We start from the raw sequence: 7,500 nt of genomic DNA on the forward strand, positions 1-7,500 counted from the left end.
GGAGGGAGAAAGTTGGCAACAAAAAACAGGGCAGTGAAAATGAACAGGAAGGGGGTGCTAAGCCTGAACGAGTAGAGTTGTCGAACGCGGAGAAAAAAGCTCTGACAATATATATATATGTATGTATGTATACATATATATATATATATACATACATATATATATATATATATATATATATATATATATATATTATATATATATATATATATTTGTATGTATATATATACGTATATATGTATGTGTGTGGATATAGTTATATATTTATGTGTACGGAAGTTAGTGTGTGCGTGTGACTGTGTGTTTGCCTTATATGCCTTGAAATAGATATGATATTGTTCTACAATTTTAGTAAAAAAATATTCAGAAAGTGCTTATTGAGGACACATAAATCAGCTTTGCTAAAGAAGGATTATGCATGCATTTCCATTTACTGTGTTTTTGTGGTAAGTATGCGTATTCAGGTAAAATATTGTTGATTGCTTGATAAATTTCTAATACCATGACAGTCAGATACGTTCAAAGTTTTACCTTTACATTTGGTAACTAGATTCATCTATTTCATAAAGGTTTTTCACTTGACAGTGTGATTGAAGGTTTTATTTGTATTATTCACCTTTTCTTTTTCACTCTATAGATTTACCGCGGCAGCTCTTGGCTATCTTTCCAATATTTAATTATAAACTATACGTTTCCTTTAAACATAAGTGTCATTTAGGCATAAATCATTCTAAAAATTATATTTTTCACGTGTATCTCTTTATGTATTTCAGGTGAGAGAACAGCACGTCTTTAGAGGAAACACAGCAACAACTTAGTGGCAAGTTTGTTTATATGCGTGGTAAGCCATATATTTTGATTTCATTAAATGGTGCCCCCAAGAAAATGTAATAAAATATCAACTCAGAATCGTCTTCCATATCTGAAGTTTCGCATTCCTAATTGTAATAATCAGTATTATAAGTGTTAAGACATCCTACGTGACTACATAGATTAACTCAGTGAAAAATATTAACATACATAATAGTACATATAGCATTATTGCGAATATTTTAGAATAAAGGGATGTTTCTTAATTACGCTTTGGCAAAAGATATTCCAAATTTTATATAGCATACTTTATCGTATTTCTTAAAAGAAAAACATCATATAGAACTGTATATCACTATATCAGTGTGTGCAAGCTCTTAGCACGTGTACCTGCCGACATTAATACACATACGTTTCGTTTGTATATATTTACACACACACACGAGTAAAATTGCAGCTATATTTTTGCATATGATGTGATTGCTATGTGTGTGTGTGTGTGTGTGTGTGTGTGTGTGTGTCTGTGTGTCTGTGTGTGTGCCTGTGTCTGTCTGTGTGTGTGCATGTATGCGTGTTTGCATGTGAGTACTCACATAATTGTGGTTTATATGGAGACAATCTGCGACTATGTGCCTGTGTCGGTAGATAATGTATTTGTGTGCATGTTTTGCAAAATTATATATTATGTAGAGATTCAAGTGATACAATTAATTATTAGCATATGCACGATAAAAAAATAAGTGATAATACTATGTTTGCTTTGACAAAAATAGCAAAATAAATGCATTGTTATTTGTAAAAGAAAATTGAATAGAGAAAATGCAGAGTTGGATGACTTCAGTTAATGGTATAATGAAAGGTTTACATGACATATAAATGCATTCACTTGTACTATCGTGATAGGAAGATATCTTTAAAGACATCAAGGTGCGCCATATAATGTAATTTCATCATGTGTATGAGTGTGCGTATTTGTGTGTGCGTTTGTATGTGTTATATGATTGTATGTGTGTGCATCTATGCATATATATATATATATATACATGTATATATAAATCCTCATAAGCATATGTGCGTACAAATTTGTGTATTTGTAAAATTAATATGTATTTAGAGCGAGAAACAGAATGGCATGTACAGGATGAGCGGTATATGAATGTCAATACTTCGGTATGAAATAGTAAATGACCTGTCAAAGATTTCTAACTACCACTTGTTTTTGTACAGTTATTCTAAAGCATAGAAGAAATTGTTTTTTGTTCGAAGCGAATATGATGTCAACTTTGCGATAATGACATAAAAAATAAGCAACAAACAAATGTTACAAGGATATAATTTTATATACCGACTGTGTGTATACCGTTGAATAGAATTTGAGTTTATATGTCTCCATTGAGCAACTCCAACACAGTGGCTAACTATAACTTTCGCCAACAGAATCACCATATAACCATATTTAATTCTGCAAGAATGAGTGGGAAGATTCTACATTTAACTCTTCCAAGAGTCGCGTGCAACCAGGTACACACACACATGCATACATGTACATTCACATACGTATGCTTACGTATAAACACACACACTCACATACACAGACATATACATATGCATACTTATGAAAGAAAACATGATTGATTCTTTTACAATATTTGAAAGGAGTGTCCTTTTATAACTGTAAATATTTTGATTTACTCTGTTGTTCAGACGTGTAAACTTTGATAAGATATATCACGGTGGACACATATATCTTACATTTGGTTGTATGTATCCTCACTAGGAACAATGCACATTGTAAATGTTTTGCTGATATAGTTCTCTTGGTTTTATCATTTGTAATGCTATGAAATATATTTTTTTGTTTTGAGGCACATATATTCATTAAATTTTGTTCCCATTCCTAATTATTTTTTTTATCTTATTTGGTTCAGCCAAATTAATGCGTAACAAGAAGAAACGAAGATCCTCATATTTCCTCATTCGAATAATTTTTCCTCTGATGTAAGCTCGGCCATTCTTATAAATCTTAGAAATTTTGGTGGTTGTCTTACACCGTTAATAAATTGTAAACCGTTAATGGATTTTTCTCAAGTTTCATAGTTGGGAACTTGTGAACTAGGAGGTGCTATGTTGCTGAATCCACGATTTTGTGGAATTGCATATGAAGAGAAATGAAATATGTCTGCTCATGTTTTCCTCCACTTTGAAAGAGTTTCGAAAAGACATTATATTTTGTGTTTTGCATGCTACTTTATCCGGTAGCTCTAGTTGTCTCACATGCGTAGTTGAATCTATAACTATTGCATATACATGGCTCACAATATTAAATGTGATATTTGATTTAGTAAAGTAAGAAAAGCAAGTCCCATCATTTAGGTATGATGTATATCTATTAATTTGTAGTTGAGGACATTTTGAGCACTACACCTTACTTTAATCATCAATTTGTAAAGACATTGCTGATCCTGTTTATTGGCTTAAATTTATATTGGTTTATACGATATTACTAGTTATTATTTGATATATTCAGAAACACTGATTAATTTTTGAAACCTCATAAGATGTTCCTTATTTCTTTTCGAGAATATAAAACACTCACCAAGGAATCTCTCGAATTTCTTCTAAATACATTTTGAAACTCTGAAAGATGATCTCAGATCCCTCTTTCCTTCTTTCCTTCTTTCCTTTCATTTCCCTGGATTTGCCCTCTCACCATCTTAAGGTATGTGGTATTTCTGAAACATTATTTGATTTTAGCTTGGTATTCAGATGGTAGAAGTCATTTCCCCATAGAAAGATAATCTGAAAGTGATCAGAATTGATATATAGAAATGAATGGATAAAGTCTTTGACTTCTTTCATAGTCAAATAAAACGCCTTCAAATATTAATATTATACTTAGTCGTCATTACACGATATTAATAGTATTTATTTTTACTGACTTCGGAATATTCAATCATAAATTGTATTAAAATTACAATCAATTCCGGTCTAAAAACACAAGTTACAGCAGTAATAAAATACTAACACTATGCCAGAATATGAAAGTTAAATGAACGTTTAAGCCGATATAGGAAACCAGATAATTAATCTCTGCATTTTGCATCAATAATCTGGAAGCTCATGTAAAGGCTATATATATCCAAAGTGAGCAGACAAACAGGATCGGTATCAATAAAGAAGTATCAAAAATAATTTATCAAGAGATTTAAAACAAAAACTTCAAAGAGTACATTTCTTTCCAAATAATGCAAAATTCTTTAATAAAAATCGAAGTTGTTTTGATGATAACTATTTACACAAAAATAATAATAATACTAAACAACACATGTATAATATACCCCGCCAAAATAGAATATAATGCAGACATCTGACCATTATTCTAATCTTGAAAAACACTACAGGAATTTCTGTAATGAATAAATTGCGGTAGAATAAAAATAGAAATGAATTGTTTTGTACAGACGATTAAATGCCGAGTCACTCAAATTATGTAATTAGACTCATGACAAGAACACGATACAAAGAAACAAAGCACTTCGTCGTCTCTGACTACTAACTCCTCTTCAAAGTAGATTATTTCTGTAGAAATGACCATTATAATCTTCGCAGTAAGAAGTATATTATGGTTTTAACTAAGAAGAGAGCTAGCTACGAATCTCTTTTGTTCATGGTTAAATTTTCTTGTACAAAAGTGGACGTCTTTTTATGACCATGTTCCGTACATAATTTCCAGTTTTGTCTGTCTGTCCATTGATATCAAATATTACTCTCTTTTTGTATGGAGACGTGGTTTAATATCAATATTACATGCCTATCTTCCAGAGGTATCTGCCTTAAGCAAATTTTGGATAACTAAATTTAAAAATGCTGAATCCTATGAAATTTGTCATAGCAACTTCATTCAGATTACTCATACTATCAGCTATCTGAGAATAAAGAATTTGTGGACTTATCTACATTGTATAGTTTTACTCAAGTTGAAAGCAGATTTCACTGTAATTCTATCTCTTCTATAACAATGAGTTTGGTCTTCTCTCTATCTTTGATATTTCTAACTTTACCTTTCTATATCAGGAGTCCCAATGCAAGCTATTTTTACCTTCTTGCTTTCGATTTGTATAGCTGCTTATTTGCGTAGGTGAAGCTAAAACCTAAGAAGAGAGTATGTTATCTAAAAAATGTTGAGAAGAAGCCAGTTCATTTAATGGTCACACTATTTTCACTATTTGTTCATTATGCTTTGCTTTACTTGATAACCGTTTACAAACTCTGAGCATTTGTTTGTTTATATATGTTTCTCGCAGAAATGCCGAGTGGTTTTTAAAATTTATCTATCCTTTTAGATTGTTATATTTTCTCGTTTATTTCCAGACTACATTCCCGTTCCAATTCTCTTGTATATTTTTGGTTTCAGTTCCTTTAGCTCTCTCATCTCCATCCCTATGCTTTCGAATTTTGCTGATGATGTTGCCAATGTTTTCCCGATGTTGCGTTGCACATATTATTTACAGTTTTATGGTTATGTTTATTGTAGGCGTAATTTTCTTATGTTAGAATACAATCTACCTTTATTAGATATAATCCTTAATGTCAAGTTTTCTGGATTATGTAATGCTATTTTGTTAGGATAATTTATTGAGAAAAGAACATTTCTTAAACGTATTTATCATCGTAATTAGCGATCATTTCGTAACGACGTATGTCAATTTATAGTTGGGAAAATGGTATACCTCGATAAATCATTCATTATGCTTAATATTGTTTATAAAAATTACCTCAGTGTTTTCTACGTTCTGATATGCTAACGAGAGTTATTCTGTAATTTGTTGTTTGAAGTTGACTGCTAAATTGAGTTGTGTCTGGATATTAGAATGTTTGTTTGTTTGATTCTGTACATTATCAACGATCTTATTAATGCCATTATAATCTTAACGTTTTTCTTTGTTCTTTGAAAACTTTTCTCTTCATGTTGCTATAGTTTCTGTTGTGTCATATTATTTCCGATTTAATAATCGGTTTGTTTTGTATGTGTAGTAGCATTAACTGATACTATCTTCTTTGATTTGAAAACCGGCTTCCTTTTTGTGTGTAGTTATAACTTGTCTCTTTATGGATGCCTATTATTTTCTGCAAGTTCTCTGTACTTTAGCTTTCTATTAAATATCGGTTCTCCTTGATCATTTACTGAAACGTTTGTTTAATATATACATCATTTCTCTATATTAATATTATCATCCTCATCCTCACCCACAGCACCATCATCATCAACAGCATCATCATCACTGACAATATTAGTAGTACTTGTTACTATCGTCTTTACCTTTTGTTCTTGTTGAAGTTGATAGTGGTGATATTGTGGTGGTGGTGGTGGTGGTGTAATAGGGCCGGTCGCAGCTTCTGCTTCATTATTTACAACAGATCAAATGCTTAATCGTGCATGCTACACATAGAACTATTTCCTTCTGCTGCAATTCTCCTAATACATACTCAAAACTTTGCAATATTTTCTGTATGATTTTATGCTGAGTGATACAGTTCGTATTGACGATGTGATTGTTCTTCATTTTATGTCAATTGTTTTCACGTTAGATTGTTTCAGTTGAGATTGTTTTAGCAAACTAAAAGTTAAATAATGATGGAATTATATCTTTTTGAAGAACGCTAAGATGTCTGTATCTTATTCAATTTATGTTTTCTTCGCTTGAAAATATGTAGTTAATGATACTGAAGCAAATAATGGTGCCTTCAACCAGCCGTTGAGGGCAACAAATGAAAAGAAAAACAGGAAATACCTGACGATTTGCAAATGATAACTTCAGTATAAAGTCTGGTAAATTTTATGCCTGTTACATATCAACAATTACATCTTTGTAAACCTTACATCAATTGATTCATACTCTAAAGTAATTTAGTCGAATGTCTTGAAGAGAATAATGAATAATTTTTAACTGATGCGGGGCAGCTCTTCTGAATCCAGTAATATTCCTGAAATATCTCTACGCATTTTGTCTGGCTTGCTAAAAATCCTGCCTTCTCACTACCTCAATATATATAGTAGTAATGTTTCGTGATTACTACTCATCAGAGCATTACGTACGCACTAACTAACGGAGTGAAAAGAAGAATTATAATATGACTAGCTTAAGGTGACCCGCTCTACGCACGGGTAAGAGTGTGGTTGTTACCTTCTGTTGCTGCCTTTCTGTTTTTTATCACCACATTCTCCGCTTTGTTTCTCTCTCCTTTCTCTCTCACTTTCCCACTCTCTTTCTCTTCCTTTCCCTCGGACTATTCCTCGCTTTCTCTTACTCTCTATCACACTCTCTCCCATTTATAAACAACAAAAGATCTTGAGTAAGTTAAGAAAGGAAATATTTTGAAAGATCAATCATAAATACCAAGCAGTGAGAACAGAAAGGTCTGCTTCAAGTCAGACAGCAAAACACTAACATTTAAAAGGGACAGACGAACTTGCGAGCTGAATAAAAATAAAAACATATTAGAAACCAAAGTTTGAAGGGATAGAATCTGAGGATAGTAGAGTCACCATGCCTGGCATTTCTTAACGACGGACAGCAGCGTAGTGGCAGTTTAACGGCTTGCGTGAAATTTTGAACTTGATGTAAAAGAAAATTCCTAAACACCAAGTTTTGAAGTGATTCTTCCTCACGACAGTAGACTCACCAAGGC

At 32.0% G+C, this 7,500-nt stretch overlaps 1 protein-coding gene across 5 annotated transcripts in view; it reads left to right on the forward strand.

Moving 5' to 3' along the window:
* LOC115212036 (sex peptide receptor-like) overlaps nt 1-7,500 on the forward strand; it is a 767,681-nt gene that overhangs the window by 370,375 nt on the left and 389,806 nt on the right. For all 5 annotated transcript variants that reach the window (XM_036503438.1, XM_029780837.2, XM_036503440.1 and 2 more), the window contains one exon: nt 774-841. The gene's annotated coding sequence lies outside the window, so the exon portion shown is untranslated. The remainder of the gene's footprint in view (nt 1-773; nt 842-7,500) is intronic.

The sequence above is a fragment of the Octopus sinensis genome, linkage group LG5 (assembly GCF_006345805.1).
Source record: "Octopus sinensis linkage group LG5, ASM634580v1, whole genome shotgun sequence".
NCBI lineage: Eukaryota > Metazoa > Mollusca > Cephalopoda > Octopoda > Octopodidae > Octopus > Octopus sinensis.